General features: G+C 33.9%; 1 long non-coding RNA gene across 1 annotated transcript in view; it reads left to right on the top strand.

Moving 5' to 3' along the window:
- The window catches only part of LOC109502156, a 40,661-nt gene extending 30,130 nt beyond the window's left edge, over nucleotides 1-10,531 (top strand). Inside the window, exons 5-9 of the long non-coding RNA XR_006582904.1 lie at nucleotides 939-998; nucleotides 1,823-1,893; nucleotides 7,346-7,394; nucleotides 8,329-8,452; nucleotides 10,425-10,531. This is a non-coding gene — a long non-coding RNA (uncharacterized LOC109502156). The remainder of the gene's footprint in view (nucleotides 1-938; nucleotides 999-1,822; nucleotides 1,894-7,345; nucleotides 7,395-8,328; nucleotides 8,453-10,424) is intronic.
- The last annotated feature ends 9,075 nt before the right edge of the window (nucleotides 10,532-19,606 follow it).

Here is a 19,606-nt window from a genome sequence, read left to right as displayed (position 1 = left end):
TGTGACTGAGAACTAAGAGTGCAGTGTAAAAGTAAACAAAGAGATATATAGTCTAGGTGGTCACTGCTTCTTTGAAGAACTATCTCAGATATTTCATATATAACTAGGAATTCAGTAGCCAATGCATGGAGAAGGAAACTTGTGGACATAAGGAATAGCATTTGCTGGAGCCCTGGGGCAGCAGGCATTCCAATATGTCCTGGAAGTGAAGGATGACTGGTGTGGTAGAGATCAGATAAAGAGTGACACCAAAGGAAACCTGGGTCAGTTACATTAGAATTTTGTGGAACAGACTTAAATACATGGGCTGGTTATAAAAAGATTTAGGGGATAAAACCAAATGGCTGCAGTGAATAAATTGGAAGGAAGCAAAGGTAGATACTGTGAGAGCAGTTCAGAAGTCAATGTGATAGTCCAGGCAAGAAAAAATGATAATTTGATCTCAAGTTATCCCAAAGAGATGGAGGGAAACGGATGCCGTTCAGAAATATTTAGAGATAAAATCAGCTATTTTATCTCTAAAATAGAGATAAAATATTTAGAGAAATTGGTTTTTAGGGTCATAAAAAACAAACAAACCAAAAATAGGTGGGGAGAGGGAAAGGAACTAGATCTGTCCAAAAGAAAAACAGACTTCATAAATACACTAGAGCTATTGTATTTACATGGTCAAACTAACAATAATTTCCAATTGATTTAAAAGATACCTAATTGCCAATCTTACTCCCCATCTTTATATGACTGACTCCTGCATCTTTATTGGAATAAAAAAGAATGTGGAAGGCAAAAATTCATTTGAGATTCTTTATAAACTTTGAGTACCATGGGGCTGAGTTTTTTCAAACTCTTTTGGATAAAATCTTTATGTGACATTTATTATTTATGTTCCTGGTTCATCAGACGTAAATCAACCATGTTTCCTTGTCCTGTGTTTACAGAAAGACTACCAGTTCCCAGCCTTCTTCCACTTGGACAGAGCCATGCCACTGAGGTCTAGTGTGAGTAGAAATTGCATACCTCTCGTAAAACACACTAAGTAAGCCTCCATATACTCTCTTCATGTATGTGTCAACCAGCTGAATGCAGAGGATACCTGAGAGGCACAGCGGGATGAGAGAACCACAGAAGTGAACTATTATGCTATTTGACTCCCTTGAGTATGATTTTTCTGTGGAGCCTCCAAACTCACATGATATTGTTATAAACAAAATTCTATTAATTTGAACCACTGAGATTTGGGGGGTGTTTGTTACAGAAGTTGACTAACATAATATACAATGCTTTTTGTTATTTATTTAACAAGAGATATATATGCATATGTGTCAAGGAATTCTCTGAAGCACTTCATAAATAGTAAATCATTTAGTCCTTACAACAACCCCATAAAATAAGTAATATTATTCGCGTTATACAAAAGAGGAAACAAAACATAAGTTTATACAGCTAACAAATAACAGAGCCAATATTTACCCCCCCCACACACACTCTACTGTTAACTATAATACCTATATTTAATTGAGTATTCTTTTAAAAATGTTTATTTGAGAAACTACAGTTTGGTTTTTCCAAAAGTTTTAAACTCAAACTTTGGTTTTTCCACACCCCTGACGAGGTTAAGACTGTTATATCAAGGCTTATTTTATGGAGAAACCAAAAAGTACATTTGGCCTAAATTTCACGTTCAAAAAAGAACCTTAAATGTAATGTTGTTACATTTAAGTCATTGTATTTTGTGTGTTTTATGGTTGAGCTAGTCAAATGTAAAATATTAACATTTTTTTGTGACTATGGTTTTACACTTTGTTTTCTTTCAAATTACCAGGGAGCCTAAATAATTGGAAGTGGCCAAGGCAGGCTCTTAGTGTCTAAGGGCCCTGTTTTGCACACTCACTGGTAAGTATTAAAAATATATATAGTTGTATACCCTATGGAGCTCTGAATGAAGTCAACACATCTCACTGAGTATCTAAAAGCTTATAGAACTTTGAGTTATAGGAACATTCCATGGTACTACCAGGTAAGCCTCCCATGAAGCTGTAATAGGCAGGGAGAGGCTGAATAAGCTAATCTCTTGTCTTGAAATGAATTTCAAAAACCTTTGATGTTTACCTAATTTGGTTAAAAAATACATGGTTTAATCTCCATATCTCATACGAAATTGCTAGACCACATCTAATTAGAAGTTGTGTTATTGACAAAGGAGATACTTGACTAGGGCACATGTGCCATGGGATCTGCAACTTTAACTTGGCTCTATTGAAAATAAAAGAAAGAGCTATGGTTAATGAAATGTCAAAAATGTAACATCTCTAAGGGTTTGGCTCATCCCTTCAGAGTGCACCAGAGAGTAGGCACTGCTATTAAACTAAAGTCCCTACACAAGCTGAGAATTTTGACTTGGGAAGAATATTTGGTTTTCTTTCTCTATCTTTCTGTGGGTCATTTTTTTCATCCTTTCATAAACTAAAATAATTTCTTCCTTTAAGGAATAATTGTATTCATGAGACTTGAGATTAGAGTGACACAGTTCTTATGTTGTGCTGTCATTTTATCCAACTACATAAATAACATGCATATGCGATTTCTGTCAGATAGCTGATATGGTCCTCAGTGGCACTAGTTTAATTGCATATGCTTGTGTTTATTTTTGCCTGTCATAATTTATTAACTTTAATTATCCAAATTCTTCTTCCATATACAGAACTATTTCTGGTTCAGTTTAAACTCCGTTTATAATTTTATTGGTTTTCTATAGAGATCTAATCAGGGAAAATAATTAATGTTTTCTTAAAAATGTCTTGAGTGGTATAGGGGAGAAAAAAAATCTTTCCTCTACCCATGTTAGGTCTCAGCTGGGGCTCTGTAACTGTAACTCCCTGAGTCTTCATTAAGGAAGTGAAAGTTCAAAGAAGTGGCAAAACCTAAGTGCTTATATACTAAGCTGAACAAAGAGAAGCAATTGTGGAAAATTAACCAAAATATATGGCGACACTAAAGAAAGATAAAAGTCGTTTTTTGACAATATCTGTACAGAATTTTCTCAGCCTGGGCTCCCCATCTCTTAGGACGTTCTTCTTCTCTGTTAAAGAGAGGACATCTTTCATGTGGAAGTTTCCTCTCCTGCCTTCAGGAAGGAAAGAGGAGGCCCAGTGTTTTGTACTTGCTGTTTTGCAAGTGCCTTTAGATCAAAATAACCTTCATACCAAAGTGGCATATTTTGGAGTGACATATACTAACACCCTTCGGCAGCATGATAAAACAGACCAATATATGAGGTTCAATGATCAAGATTTGAGTTCTAAATTTGTTTCACTAATATTGAATATTGAGTATTGAAAATTTCCTTAAAATGTTTTGAGCCTTAGTTTCCCCATATGTTAAAGGTAAGAATCACTAGTGAAACTACCATTATAATGTAAATGAAGTAACAATTTATGTGAAAGCACATAAAAACACTAAAGTTCAAGGTAAATATTAGTTTTTTTTTTTTAAGTTTATTTATAAATTAATAAATAATGAGGGACGCCTGGGTGGCTCAGTCAGGTAAACATCTGACATTGGCTCAGGTCATGATCTCATGGTTCTGGAGTTCCAGCCCCGCATCCGGCTCTGTGCTGACAGTGCAGAGCCTGGAGCCTACTTCAGATGCTGGGTCTCCCTCTCTCTCTGCCTCTCCCCCGCTCACACTCTCTCTCTCAAAAATGAATAAACATTGAAAAGAAATAAAAAAATAACTATTGAGGGGCGCCTGGGTGGCGCAGTCGGTTGAGCGTCCGACTTCAGCCAGGTCACGATCTCGCGGTCCGTGGGTTCGAGCCCCGCGTCGGGCTCTGGGCTGATGGCTCAGAGCCTGGAGCCTGTTTCCGATTCTGTGTCTCCCTCTCTCTCTCTGCCCTTCCCCTGTTCATGCTCTGTCTCTCTCTGTCCCAAAAATAAATAAATGTTGAAAAAAAAATTAAAAAAAAAAAATAACTATTGAATGTGTATAATAATACAGTAGAGATTTTCAGTGTCTTCTCTAAAATTTCATTGATTTGTTTATGCTAATCTAAGGAAAAGATTACAAGGCAAGGATAAATGAAAGATAAGGAAATATACATGGCACTGTTTATTTTTTAAAAATTTTTTTTCAACATTTATTTATTTTTGGGACAGAGAGAGACAGAGCATGAACGGGGGAGGGGCAGAGAGAGAGGGAGACACAGAATCGGACACAGGCTCCAGGCTCTGAGCCATCAGCCCAGAGCCTGACGCGGGGCTCGAACCCACGGACCGCGAGATCGTGACCTGGCTGAAGTCGGACGCTTAACCAACTGTGCCACCCAGGCGCCCTACATGGCACTGTTTAATTTTTATGTTAGAAATTTCAAATTAGAAGAGAAAACTATTTCTTTGAACATTCGATTCATTATATGCAGTATTCATTTAAAAATCTAAATCACTGAACAAGATAACTTTATATTAGGTGTTAATATCTGACTCAAAAAACTCTTGTTTTATAACAGGTTGATTTGTTATGATTTATTTCTTAATGACAGAGAAAATTTTTGCTGAATTTCCTTGGTATTCATTTGTATTTGTTATTTTCTGAAAGAGTTTTAGCACAAGGCTCCACACTAATTATCTAGAGTAATGCAGATGGAACGTACCTCAAATTAGCAGAAAAGTCAGTGTGGAAAGTGTTGCCACACTATTTTTCTTTTGAAAAAAATCTTTTCAGTAGGCACACACTCTGGTATCTGTTGATGACCAAGGTTTTTTGAAAGAGAAAATAACTTCATGAAATGAATAAGAGAAAAGAGACCATAATGGTATAAATTATTACGATACTTAAAAATTTGAAATTAGCCAAATTGTTAAATAAGGGTGTAAGGACCTACTACTTCTACATCCTCCTATCCCACTGAGTAATCCAATAGCTGTTTAAAGATTTCTGTTATTTCTATGATTTTCTTTTGACACATTTTAAATGTCATTAGTGCTATATTTTAAAAATCACCCTTCATCATTTTTATTTATTATGGCTTTCACAGTTTTGAATGTGATTTACTAAGTTCTTTCCAAAAGAATGTGTCTGAATTTCCCAATGAAAAATGAATATAATATTATAAACCTTATTTTACCAAAAGTTATAACCTTGCTATAAAATTGTTGAAATATATAATATTTTCAGGTACCCTAAATCAATCCTGAAAATATACACTGCCATCTTCAGTGTATTTAACACCAACCATAGGGGTACCTGGGTGGCTCAGTCGGTTAGGCGTCTGACTTTGGCTCAGGTCATGATCTCACATTCCAGGAGTTCGAGCCCCACGTTGGGCTCCATCCTGACAGCTCATAGCCTGGAACCTGCTTTGGATTCTATGTCTCCCTCTCTCTCTGCCCTCCCCTGCTCACGCTCTGCCTCTCTCATTCTTAAAAATAAATAAATATTAAAAAATTAAAAAAAAAACAACCATTGTTGATAGTGCTGCTATAAACATGGGGGTTTATGTGTCCCTTTGAAATAACATACCTGTATCCCGTGGATAAATGCCTAGTAGTGTAATTGCTGGGTCATAGGGTAGTTCTATTTTTAGTTTTTTGAGGAACCTCCATACTGTTTTCCAGAGTGGCTGCACCAGCTTGCATTGCCACCAACAATGCAAAAAAGATCCTCTTTCTTCACATCCTTGCCAACATCTGTTGTTGCCTGAGTTGTTAATGTTAGCCATTCTGACAGGTGTGAGGTAGTATCTCATTGTGGTTTTGATTTGTATTTCCCTGATGATGAGTGATGTTGAGCATTTTTTCATCTGTCACTTGGCCATCTGGATGTCTTCCTCAGAGAAGTGTCTATTCATGTCTTTTGCCCATTTCTTCACTGGATTATTTGTGTTTTCTGTGTCCATCAGTGGGTGAATGGATAAAGAAAATGTGGTGTATATATACAATGGAGTATTACTCGGCAATCAAAAAGAATGAAATCTTGCCATTTGCAACTATGTGGATGGAACTAGAGGGTATTATGCTAAGTGAAATTAGTCAGATAAAGACAAAAATCATATGACTTCACTCAAATGGGGACTTTAAGAGACAAAACATGAACATTAGGGAGGGGAAACAAAAATAATATAAAAATAGGGAGGGGGACAAAACAGAAGAGACTCATAAATATGGAGAACAAACTGAGGGTTGTTGGAAGGGTTGTGGGAGGGGGAGATGGGCTAAATGGGTAAGGGGCATTAAGGAATCTACTCCTGAAATCATTGTTTCACTATATGCTAACTAATTTTGATGTAAATATAAAAATAAATAAACAAACAAACCACCCATACAGAATCAGTCTGAAAAGATTATTTTTTTAATGATCAAATATGTTTATTTTCTGACTCTTCTATGAATACATTTGGAATTACACACTCAAGTATTATGTTTTTTTCTTCACAGAATCATGGATCATGTTTAACTTTTGTGTCAGTTACATGTAACAATAACTGTGGAGTCAAGTAATAATTGGGAAATTTCTCCAGCAGCTCATAAAATTATATTTGTGTCTTACTTGCAAGCATTGAGGGGTGACAGGTTGAGAAGGTTAAGATCTTTCTGGAGTGGCATCAGAGGTTGTTTAAATTGCAATTACAGTTTATAGTGCAGCTGTTAAAATCCACCAAACGAAATTTTCAAAATGACCTTTTCCATTTATCTAAGGAATTTTGCCAAATGTTTAATTTGTAGACATCTCACTTGGGCCCTTTTCCAAATATACATCTTTGAATGAATTATCTCATCTTTAGCCTTCACACATAAAATTGAATGTCTATGTAGGTGACCTATAATATCAGTGGAGTTCACTCTGCTTCATATTGGTGATGCTTTCAGACATGTAACTTTCATTTAAATAAGGTAAAATAGTTACTAACTCTCCTGAAAAAAAGAGAACATCTTAGAGAATTAATTTTTTAATGTCAATTGAAGTTCCCATACAAGTATTATAAATTTAATTTCTGAAATCTGTGTGTAAGATTGGAAAAAAATGTGGAAATGTCAACATCAGTGCACTTATCTGCCCCATGCAAATATCAAGTGATAGATGAAGAGAATACATTAAGGTGTCTTTAATAATTCTTACTTACCCATATCTATATTAATTATATTTTCAACCTCTAAGAAGGAAACATTACGTATTTAATTTTCTCATTGAATCAGATAGTTAAAATTAGCCAAACGGGAAAATACTATTTGAAAATGGATTTGGCTGTGGCTTGTCTTGAATATCAAAATGGGCTAGTTTTAAATTATAGCAAGTAAACTGGACAAGGGTAAGCAATGTGGTTAATTTAATTAGCCTCTTCTCTTTTAGATCAGGAAAAGGTGATAAATACCTGAAAGACCTCTGATGCTTCTCATAGGTAAAGTGGCCTTGTCTGTGTTACCCTAAATGTTCAGGATAATGAGGACTCTATTTTCTCACTAGCTACACTGCCAGCATATTTGAAGGCTAAAAGCTTAAGTGTAGAATCTAAAATTAAATAGACCATGATGTACAAATGAGCATGTGTATTTTGTAGTAGTAAAAATAAAGTCTTAGAGGGTCTCAGTTTGAATCTGGGATCTATTACCTAGGAGCTATGAGACTTTAGAAGAATTACTTAACATTTCTAAGCTTAGATTTCTTCATCTAGAAAGTGGGAATAATAATTGTACCTGCCTGTCAAAGTTTTATGTAGAATAATAGCAAATAGCCAAGAACAAACTTTCAGCACAGAGATTAGCAATTTATCAGCACTTGGTAAATGATAGTTGTTGTGACAGTTAAACTAAATTAATATTCAAACAAAATTAATATAACAGCCAACATTCTCCGAAAGCACAAGAATATACACACAGGCACACACACACACACACACACACACACACACACAGAGACTAGTTTGACTCCCAAAAGAAGCATATATGTCCAGTATCCATACGAGTAGTCAAAGTAACCCAATATATATTTAGGTTATTATAATTGTATTAGTCTCAAGGCCAATTGTCTGAATTAAGGAATGGAAGTTGCTGTCCTTGGAAAAGAGGGAGAGACACATGTGAGAAGTAAATGTGGGGTGAAAAGAAATAAAGCATCATAATACAAATCTTACTAGGCCGCAGTCACTATCCTTGAATTTTGTATGTATTAGTTAATAATAAAACCCAGAATTTAATTACCATTATGATTTCCTTTTACAAATGAAGAAATTAGGCAAGCCAATTATTCTACCTTTAGTGAATATTTAGCTAACGTGGAAGATGGAATTTGACCCCAGGTCTGCCTGCCTCTAACCTGACTCATACTTTTTACAGCCCTGTAATATAGCCTCTTGTAAACAGAATTTAAGCCATGTATCGGGATATACTGTGATTGCAGAAATGATAACATACATCATTAGACTGAGAAAGGAGACTCATCTAAGCAACTGAGAAGAAGGTGAGGAAAACCATATCCCTGTAGTTAAGGCCTGCTTGGGCTTTGCAGAGCCTGAACTAAATTTGCATCCCAGCTCTAACATTTCCTCTTGTGTAAAATTGTTCTGGGACTTTCACCTCTCTAAATCTTGGGTACCTTTTGTTTAAAATGTAAACAATAAGGCAGCTTTTAGTACCAAAATAATGATAATAATAATAATAATAATAATAATAATAATAATAATTGCTTTAAAACATTTACCACAGATTCTAATGAATAGTTATGTGGATATATCATTGTTATTATTGTTACATTGGTTAAATAACAAGGGTACTATGACCTAAAAGATTAGGTACACATTGTTAAAGATGAAGAACAAAATACCTTTGTGATCATAGAAGGAATTTACATAGACAAATGAAGTCTTGGGTACAAAATTAGCAGCCAAAAGGGCCTGAGTCCTGGAGTCAGATAGATCAGAATTTCAATTCTAACCTGCCACTTACAAGTCCTATGATCTTGTCCAAATTAATTAGTCTATTTAAGCCTCATTTTTTTACATCTATAAATGATATTAGTAATAGCAGTGTGGAATAATCTGTTACCAGATTGATTTAGATTATAATGTTATAATTGATAACAATCTAGTCTAAATGTCCTTCACATATGTCTAAATTCAATTCCTTTAGTTTATAAAAACTGATTTCACTCCTTATTGGGTTACAAAAACCCAGGTAGTATTAATTGCTAATTATAAGTATGTTTCTTTGAAACCACTCAGTATATGTTAGCTGTTCCAATAGCTGTAAGATGAGAAAGTTGTACTTCTACTAACCTGTTACATGGAAGTTTAAAAATAAAATCTTGCTATGAAAGTTGTGTTCATGCCAAATAGCTAATAATTTTATTGTCATTTTTTTGGTCAATTTTTGTAAATTCAAAGAAGATGAAATCTTCCTTATTTGACTTTTAAAAATCCCAGACTGCAGTATCTTTTACAGAAGGAAAAATATGGAGTGCAACTTCAAATACTAGTAAGATTTTAGAGATATATATAGAGGAAAAAATACCAAAATTATTATACACCAAAGCACTCTGGTAATAATCCTTCTAGGTCTAGTCAAGACATTGTTTGGCACTGGAGTACAGAAGGTGATTTATTATAGATATCAATTTTACTTTCTGATATGGCCTTTATTGAAATTTTCCCTAGTATTTCTCCCTTTATGGAAATGCTCCTTCCTCTCAGGAAAGCTATGAAGAAATTGCTGACTGTTTGTCATGTAAAATACTTATATTATTTCATTCTGTTGTCTATGAAAAAGTTCTTTATACAACCTAAAATTTAACCCTGAATTTTTACAGCACAGAGAAGCCTTGGAAATGAAATAGAAATGAAAATATAGTATTTTCAATTATATTGGGGAAAAAAATAAAGATCCAAGCCAAAACCACAAAGGTCTTTTATAGCCACACACAAACAGAGGGGAAAAGAGAAAGAATGTCTTCAATCCCCAAACTGAAGACAAGGATAAGGAAGTATTACGACTTTCAACTCTCATTTGCGGTGCTTCTACCTCAAAGCATCATCACATATCATAAGTTCATGTTCTGCAACAGTAATGATGCAGTTTCAAATATAATGATAGAGGAAAGTGAGCCATATGAAAAAGCAGCAGGAAATTGTTGTGCCGAAATCTAACTTCTTTTAGGAAAAGGATTTAATGGGAATCTCACTGTGCATAAAAACAAGTTATTTAGACATAGGTAAATTGACATTTCAGTCATTTCAACTCTTTGTGGCTTGGGCACGGATATTATCTCACGTGTGAATTGAGTCCTCACAGCTTCTTGCCTAATTATGTATCAGGATATATGATTAAAATGAGTCCATGTACTAAATCATACAAACAGTGACCCAAAAGTATTTAGACTAGTTTCCACCTATTTTGGCAGCTTCGGATACAACTTTAATTTTTTTTTTTTTTTGCAGAGTGGAAAAGAATGAAATAAAAGAAACAACTGTCATCCAATATGTTAACCTCAAATATGAGAAAATTAATATTTATAATGAATAAAGAACCAATATATTTGTGTGAGTATGACTTGACAAAACATACCACAAACATATAATATAATTAAATGCATGTAATAGTGAAAGAAATTAAAACAAAACAATCTTAGAATATAAATCCTATTTTAAAAATGTATCAAAAATTATGTAGTATGTAATGTTGATGAGAATGTGATGAAGCTAGCACATTTAAACATAGGAGGTGATGTAAATTTTTGCAGCTATTTTGGAAAATATTCTGGCAATATGTGTGAAAGAAAATCATGATACTCATATTTTTGATATTAGAATTTATCTGGAACAGTTTGAGAAAAAAAGGACCTAAAGTTTTTATAGAGCCATGTCTATAATACTGAAGCTATCTCTAACAATACATTTCTAAAAACCTGACCAAAAAAGTGAAACCATGACTCCAGTAATGTTATGGCGGTTTAAATTTTGAAATGCTAGTTTAATAAAAGTATCATGTAAGCCTTTCAAATAGTATCCATTAAGAATATGTAGAAAGTTATAATAATAACTAACATTATAAAAAAATTTACTATTTATAAAGTGATTTCATTTATTGCATCTGACCCTGAGGCAAGTAGCCAAAGAGAATAGTCAAAGGGAACATAATGTAGAAGATAAGAGCGTGGGTCCTAGAAATATACAGGTATTATTCCAACCCCAGCTTATAAACCATGTAACTTTTGGCATATTTTTCATCCTCTCTCTGGTTCTTGGTTTGTTATCTGTAGAAATGAGAATAATAATTAGACGTACTCCTATGGGATTCTTCAGAAGATTTAGATAAGGCATTAAGTTATAGAAAACTTGTTATTCCATTGTTCAGATAATAAAACTGGCCACCAGAAAAACATGTATTGTCTAATATAATTTATTTACTAAGTTTTAGCATCAGAATTTGATTTCAGGTAACCAGATAACACATCTGTCAAAAATATGATATGCTATTTTTGTCTGTGCATAGTATGTATTTTGCTGCCTCAGCAAGAGAATATAATCTCCTAAAAAAAAGCAAAGAAAAGAAGAAAGAAAACTTGAGTCATTTACGTTTTATTTCTTCCATCCCCTATTAGTGTGCAATGGATGTAATATGAGTAAATAACCTTAAAGGAATGATGTTCCTTAAATGAGTAATTCCCTTGGCACAGGTCTATCAAGATGACCGAGATCATTTAAAGTGCCCCAGTTTGAACTTCCTCAACTTACTTCACTTCGGTACAAAAGTTTTTGTATTCTTTGGCCCTCCATCGTTATTTCTTGGAAAGATACATCTGCCACCAGTTTCCTGGTGATTCATTGCATTGCCTCCAAACTAAAAGCATTATCATTCTTTCAGTCATCTGGTCTAATGACATGGCTTATGGTACAATAAAAATGGGAGATACAATATTTCAGCTACATGAAATTTACATGAAATTTAGGTGCATGCAGGAAAAAAAACTGTGATTAGCAGTCAAGGGATTGCTAATTTAGGGTTACAGGCTAATATGTCAACTTCTAATGTTATTATTATTTGGTGCTATAAAAATTTGAGAGAAAAAGAAGAATGGGAAAAGAAAAACAATGCTGGTAAGGAAATTATCCCCCTGCCCCAACTGCCTATATATTTTGTTGTACTATAAAACATATATTTTTGCATAATAAAAATCATAGGGCTGGATATATGATTTATTTTAACCATATGCTTGCCTGTGTCCTATACGTTTTGTCCAGTTTACTTTTTTCTACATAATTTTCAAAATTAGTGGATGTTTTATGCATAAAAGTTTATGGAATGTTTTAAATTCGTGGGTTCTTTTTGTCACTTTTCTGGAATTGTTGCAATACATTATAGAAGTAATCATTGTAGGATAATTACAAGTGATTCACTTTAGTGTCAGTGAGAGAAAGGTTATATCTATTTTAGGTAGACCCCAATACTTTATTTCACAACCATAAAAATAAAATTGAAGTGAATTTGTGATAATCCATTTAAATTGTTAAGAATACCAATATTTGTGAATTGCCTTATCTGCATTTGGTTCATTGTGTGTGGGAAGATATCATCACTAATGGAAGAGTTTGCTTTGGACATAATATATGACTTTTCCTAGAAAAAAGATCATGAAGAAAAAGAAACAATTTATATGGAGCCTATGTAAGTAGTAGAAAAGAATAATTCTCAAACTTAAAAATTTATTTTAGTCACACTATGGCCTAATGATACCCAATTTTTGTACACGCATTGCAATTTTTCTTCCACAATCTGTGTAATATTAAGTACACAATTCCTGAGAAAATTGCCCTTTACAGAGCTCCACCACAAAATACAGGAGGAAAACAAAAAAATGTTCAACTGTACTTCAATTTCATAACACATGGGTATATACAGTCTTAGGTTCTTGTCTAAGGTCAAACACAATAACTGTATTTATCAGTTGAATACCGTATTCTATGTAGAACATGTTGTCAAATGGATCTTTGAATCCTTCTTCATCCTACTAACTCTAATAAGTGTGTAATATCCTTTTCAGATCATTAATTATTCATGAATATATTATTAATTTATAAACATGATTTCCCTTTGGTAAATTTAGTTTCTCTTTGACATATTCTATTCTAGAGCTTAGTGGCAGTAAATATCTTTTTTACGTATGTTATATAATTGTATCTTACCTGTCATTCTGATGCCTCTTCTCAAAGAATCTGTTTTCACTGTCACTATTGGCTGAACAATGAGCCACAGCACAACCCCACAGGTTGGCCATACTAAAATGTACTAAGAGTGTATAAGAGGTTGGGCCAATCTGATTATCTTAGCTAAAACTTTGAAAAAAAGACTCAGGAACAGTCACTAGGAGATAGATAGATAGACACATACATACATACATATGTACATACATACATGATAAGTAGATATGAATAGTCCCATGATCTAGCATCTGCAAGCTGGAGACCAGAAAAGCTAGTGGTATAATTCAGTTTATGCCTGAAAATCTAAGAATTATGGGAGATGATGGTATAAATTCCAGTCCAAAAGCAGAAGACCAATGTCCCAACTCAAATAAGCAAGAAAGAAAACAGTTCTCCTTTCGTCTGCTTTTTGTTATATTGAGACCATCAAGAGATTGGATGATGCCACTCTCAGACACTCGCAGAAATAATGTTTAATCTGGAGACTGTGGCTCAGTCAAGCTGACACACAAAATGAACAATGATACAGAGAGAAACAATGGGCACAGAGAAACAGAAGAGAGAACAAATATTTTCTGTGTCCCTATATTGTATTACTACATTTCATATTATTTGTTTAATAAAATTAATTACATATCTGCCTGAAAAATGCATTTTAGGCTTTTATCTTCATTACTCCTAGCAAAAACATCACCATAGAATAGAGAGTTTTCTGATGACATTTTAATGGTGATCTAAGTTAGTATACAATTTGGCTAAGCATATCTGGAGAGATCTTATTGTTAGCCCTCAACAAACCATTCTAATATGAAGTACTTTGTCATGGTTCATTTGGTTTTGTTGTACACACTCACACAGAGGGTGTGAATTCACTAGTAGAGATCCTTTGAAAGAGATCCTACACAAACTTTGCAAAGAGAATAGTGTCTCAGCATTTAGACTCCCAACTTTTCAATAGGCCTACATAATTATTTTTAGGCCTAAGGAAAAAGTCAGTTTCTGGTTCGTATGTGGCTGATATGAAGGGAAGTCCCAAGTAAAAGAAAATCCAGCTTCCAATAAATCATACATATGGCCAGAAAGAACAGTGCATTTACTACCAGCATAATAAATCATACATATGGCCAGAAAGAACAGTGCATTTACTACCAGCATAATAGTCTATACGTCTCCAATTAATGACCCAATGAACTGGAAAAATGCACAACTTCTCCATGAAGCCAGATAAAAACATCTACTTCTGTTGTTGAATATTAAATGTGGTGATATAAATAAAATGATTTTCAAATTACAAATAAGTTCAAAGAAGTATCATTTCTTGTATATTTTTATGAGCAATTTCTTGTTCATGACCAGGTAGACATACTTACTTCATTTGTGCAGTTGCTAATATAAACTCCATTACCCACTTTACCTTGGTTTACACCATAATACTGCATGTACCTAATTCAGTTTATCTCTCCAAGGAATGGAAAAGTGCATTCTGCTTGCTTCCTGTCAAAAAAGGTAGAGTTTATTCTTGCTACTGAGAGTTTACTGGGCTTGTAGTGGAGTACTAAGGTGGTTCTGGCCCCCATAAATATAGACTATTTGAATTTTATAATCTCTATATTACTGAATAAGTAGCTAAAAATATCATTAACACTAATTATCTAACTTAATCTCTATAATTGAAATTATTAACTAGAGATTATTGTTTAGAAATTATTGCAATATATATTTTAATAGACTTCAGTTCATTACTGAAAATAGCATATTTGTAAATGTATGAGTTTGCTTATATAAACATATGACCTGTAGACTTAGAAATTTTGGAACACAAAATGTTAATGCCACATAGACTTATATAAAATTATGTATATATATAAACATATGACCTGTAGACTTAGAAATTTTGGAACACAAAATGTTAATGCCACATAGACTTATATAAAATTATGTATATACACATAGACTCCTATGTTTACATATACATAAAATATATAATCAATATGTAACATTGAAATAAATATATGGTTTATTGATCAAATACCCAGGCATAATATGGAAATATTGCCTAAGTGAAATTAATTTCACCTCATTAATGAAATAGCAAATGAAATTAAACACCAAATGTAATACCCAAGGAAAACCGTGCGTAGAGAGACATACCGGAACTATGAAGTTTTTTAGCCATTTGAACAATTTAGACATTGTTTTAAGGGAGCTAAAAGATTACTCTTTGATAAATTTGCTTCTTTATGTTCACTGTAACATGGAAGCAAATATGTTAAGAACAGTAGTGGAGTAATTCCAAGGGTCTTCAGGAATATCTGGATTGCCACTCAATGTAGATATCTTGTCTTAAAATTTTTTTTTAAATAGAAAACCTCCTGAAGTCTATAAATCATAAACAAAAGCTGTTGTGCAGAAATAATACAAATTATGGATAGAAGTAGCAGAAATTGAGCTAATTTCATAGAATAAGTTTTGAAGTAATGTAATTTTGCTACTTCTATATTCCATCAATAAACTATACAGTGTAGTACATTAAATTATACTGGTATAGTTCCTCTGTTATATTTTCAGTTTATTTAAAAATAGGCAAATGACAGAAGTAAAATCATCAAAGCATCCTTTTTTTTCCCCCATAGGTTTCAGTCACATATACTGTTCCTTTGCTTTTAGTTGATTCCTATCATAGAGTTGTTCTACAACATAGGATTTCCTCATCATAGCCTAGGTGAAACCTAGCCTTGATGAAACATTTATAGTTCACCAGTGCTTTTTGTCCAGGCAGTGTTTTCTTTAAGACTTTTGAAATACTGCCAATTGTTAAATCATTTTTATAGCAAATGCAGACTGAACATATACTACAAGTTTCTGAAAATCCCATAAAAAATTAAAGTCAATTAGTGACCCCAGTAATTGTGCACTGACCTTTAGAGTACAATAAACCTGTATTTGGCTTGCTCATAAAAAATGGAATAATACCTTCTAAAGACCCATGCCCAGTAGCAGTAACAATGAAATACCTGTGGTAGTTATGAGAGAAAACAAAAATAGGAATTAGGAAAAGATTCAATTTTTCCTGAAAGAAAATGCTAACGATGGGCCACACCTTGACAATAAGGTCATGTGTTGAAGGAGGGAAATATGTTAGAGTAGTAAGAAAACCTTTCATTTAAGTGCTATGCAATTCAGGTTCACGTAGAGTTGGAAGGAAAATAAATCTTCCAATCTTAGACGTGCCAAACACAGAAATTAATGGTAGTCTCAAAATATTATGTGTATTGGTTTCCTATTGCTACTATAATAATTACTGCAAGCTCAGTGTCTTAAAACAACACCAATTTATTATCTTCCCATTCGGGAGGTCATAAGTCTACCAGGTGTTGGTAGGACTGTATTCTTTCTGGAAGCTCCGGGAGGAAATCAATTTCCTTGTTTTTCTAGCTTCTGGAAATGCCCACATTCCTAAGCTTGTGGCCCCTTCCTCCATCTTCAAGGCCAACAGTATAGCATCTTCTCTTATCTCCAACCTCTGCTTCCATCCTCAAATCTTCTTGTCTGACTCTGTTTTTCCAACCTCCCTCTTAGTTTTTTTAAACCTCATTTATTTATTTTGTGAGAGAGAGGGAGAGAGAAAATGAGTGGAGGAGGGGCAGAGAGAAAGGGAAAGAGAGAAAATACCAAGCAGGCTCTGCACTCCCCACTTAGCCCAACCCCGTGGCTCAGTCTCATGTTGGTGAGATGATGACCTGAGCCAAAATCAAGAGTCAGGCCCTGAACCAACTGAGTCACCCAAACTCCCTTTTCTAAGAACCCATAATTATATTGGCCCCACCTGGATGGATAATCTAGGATAATCTTATTGTCATAAGATCCTTAATTGAATCACATTAATAAAATTATGTAAGGTAACATATTCACAGGTTCCAGGGATTAGGACATAAGCATTTTTGGAGGGGCCGTTATTCAGCCCATGAATATATATACATACATTCAATTAAGAGAATTACCTTTCCTTACTTTCCAGCAGACTAAAGCCCTTGCAAATCTAGGTTCTATAATGGGCTACAAGTCAGCCTGTTTAATTTGTTTCATTTAATCAAAGAACTCTGAACAAAAACCCTTTGCTTCTATTTAAAATTGTGCTATGTTCAGATCAAGAACATGCAATTTATTTACTACTAAAGGAAAACAGTCTCAACTTTCAAACTCAATTTTCTTCAAGTCTATATTATGCAAATACAAGCTGAGGGTTTCTTGCACATTTGGATTCTGCTGCCTTTAGTAGTTTTCTCTTCCTCTCCCTTAACTATTGTGTACAAAATTCAACTCCCTTGTCCAATTTTCACAAGAATCCCACTCAAGTGTTTCTAAACTTGAGTTGTAATTGACAGGACCCAACACCCACCTCAAGGCCTAAGGTATCCAATTTCTCTCAAAGTCTTTTATTTTTATTCTCATGTACCTACCCATGCCTTCCCAGGAGCAACACAAACCTCTCCCCTGCCCTGTGCATAGCAGTTTACAGGATATTTTTCCATTAAATCTAACAGAGGTTATCAAAAGTTGTTGTTGTTTTTTATTACAAAGTTAGCCATGTTCACTAAACTTTTTTCCATGACATTTTACATAATATGTTCAGTTTATTTAGTAAGAAAAAAGGCAGATGAAGAAAACAGAAAATACTGCCTGTTTCTTCAGTTTGTAGACTTTGAATGTAACACTAAACATAGTAAATGCTAGCAGGGGTGTTAATATTTGTGATCCAGGGTGTCTCAGAGAAAATTCAAGGCTCTGGTAATTATTCTGAGTTACTGGGAGAGGGATTTTGAAATTACCTGTTTTTAGAGAGCTCCACAAGTAGGAACTTTCAGCCATGAACTATATTGGCAGAAACATAGAACATGATTTAATATTTTCTGCACTGTTAAATATTTAATGGTTTCAATCACAACAAAGAAATTAGAGAACTTTTTAAAGTTTTTTAGTAATAACAGCTAAGAATCTTCTTTAGCCTAAATTCTGGTAATTTAACCAGAATTACTGAAATAATCAACCAAAATACTGTTTTTTGGACTTTCAAAAAGTATATTACAGTCATTTTATATGATGTATATTAACTTCTTGTTACAAATGCCTTTGAGAATGAGAGTGTCTCTAAATATAAGAAATGTCTTTATTTTTTTCCTTTCATTTAATTTTATTATCCAATATCTGAATTATAGTATATTGGCAAAACTAATATTAAACAGTTTGTTTCACTGGTCTAGAAATAAGTGATGAAACACTTCCATAACGTTGAAGTATTTGAGTTATGGATTTGCTGTGGCAGGCATGATGATTGGCTATACAAAGATTGGGTGTCCCTGGGCCTCCTTCGTTATAACGTTGTAAAATGCTAACACATTAACCTTTCGCTACTCTTTGTAACTAGGATAGCCAAGGATCCAGTTTTAAAAGGAAAAAGCATAACCAGAAATTGCTTGGTGGGGCTCCCAGAAATCACTTGAAAAGTGGATGGAATCAGGGGACCACCTCCCACCCCCTGCCATTTACCTTCCCCACTTTTTTTTTTTTTTTTTTGCCTGGATTGGCGATCACATGTCTGGAAGTAGAATGGCCGCTTTACACCGTAAAAATTAAAGTCACATGCCAAAGATAGCAAAATAAGAAAAGGAAAAGACCTAGATCCTAAGAAGTGAATCTACTGTATTAAAACTGAATTTTCTACATCTGTCTTCTTTTCGTGAGAGAAATTAACCCAATACTGCTTAAAGTTGGTACTTTGAGTTTTATTTTGCTTTCATTAGAATGAATAATTTGGGTTTTAATTTATTCTTTTGTGGCCTTCTTCCCAAATTATATATGTGTGTATATGTGTTCAGACACATGCATGTTTACATCAGTTTATGTTCTTGTGAGAGAAGAATAAAAAGGTTTTTGCATTTATAATTTCTGTGATAACTTTCTAAAAAGAAAGTCACAAGCCAAGTTACATGTAAAGTCATAAAAAGAAATACATCACTCAACTTGAAATTACCTGTAAAGACAGCATCCCTGAATGTTTTCCTCATGCTCACTTCTGTGGGCTCTGAGCTACTTCATCTGAAATCCTAGTGCTAAAATGAAATCTAAAACACTGCCCTGGACAAAGGTAATTGTTTTAAAAGCATGGCCTACATTTTCTACTTGAGTTCAGTACCCACAGATGGAAGTATGAACTGAGTTCAACAAAATTAGTAAATGATTTTTTTTTCATTTCATCTGCACTTGTGTATAGGACTAAACTTAGAGTCTCACAGTCATTTATATTTATTCAGACCATTTAGTAAGAAATGTCAAGAAAGTACACTTTATGATTCAGCTGCAGCAATTACTAGACAATTGGCTTTTGCATCTTTAGGTAGCATTCTGCATTTGAACCCACA

Source organism: Felis catus, chromosome A1, assembly GCF_018350175.1.
Source record: "Felis catus isolate Fca126 chromosome A1, F.catus_Fca126_mat1.0, whole genome shotgun sequence".
In the NCBI taxonomy this organism is placed as follows: Eukaryota; Metazoa; Chordata; class Mammalia; order Carnivora; family Felidae; genus Felis; species Felis catus.
This window is presented reverse-complemented; position numbering and strand designations above follow the sequence as displayed.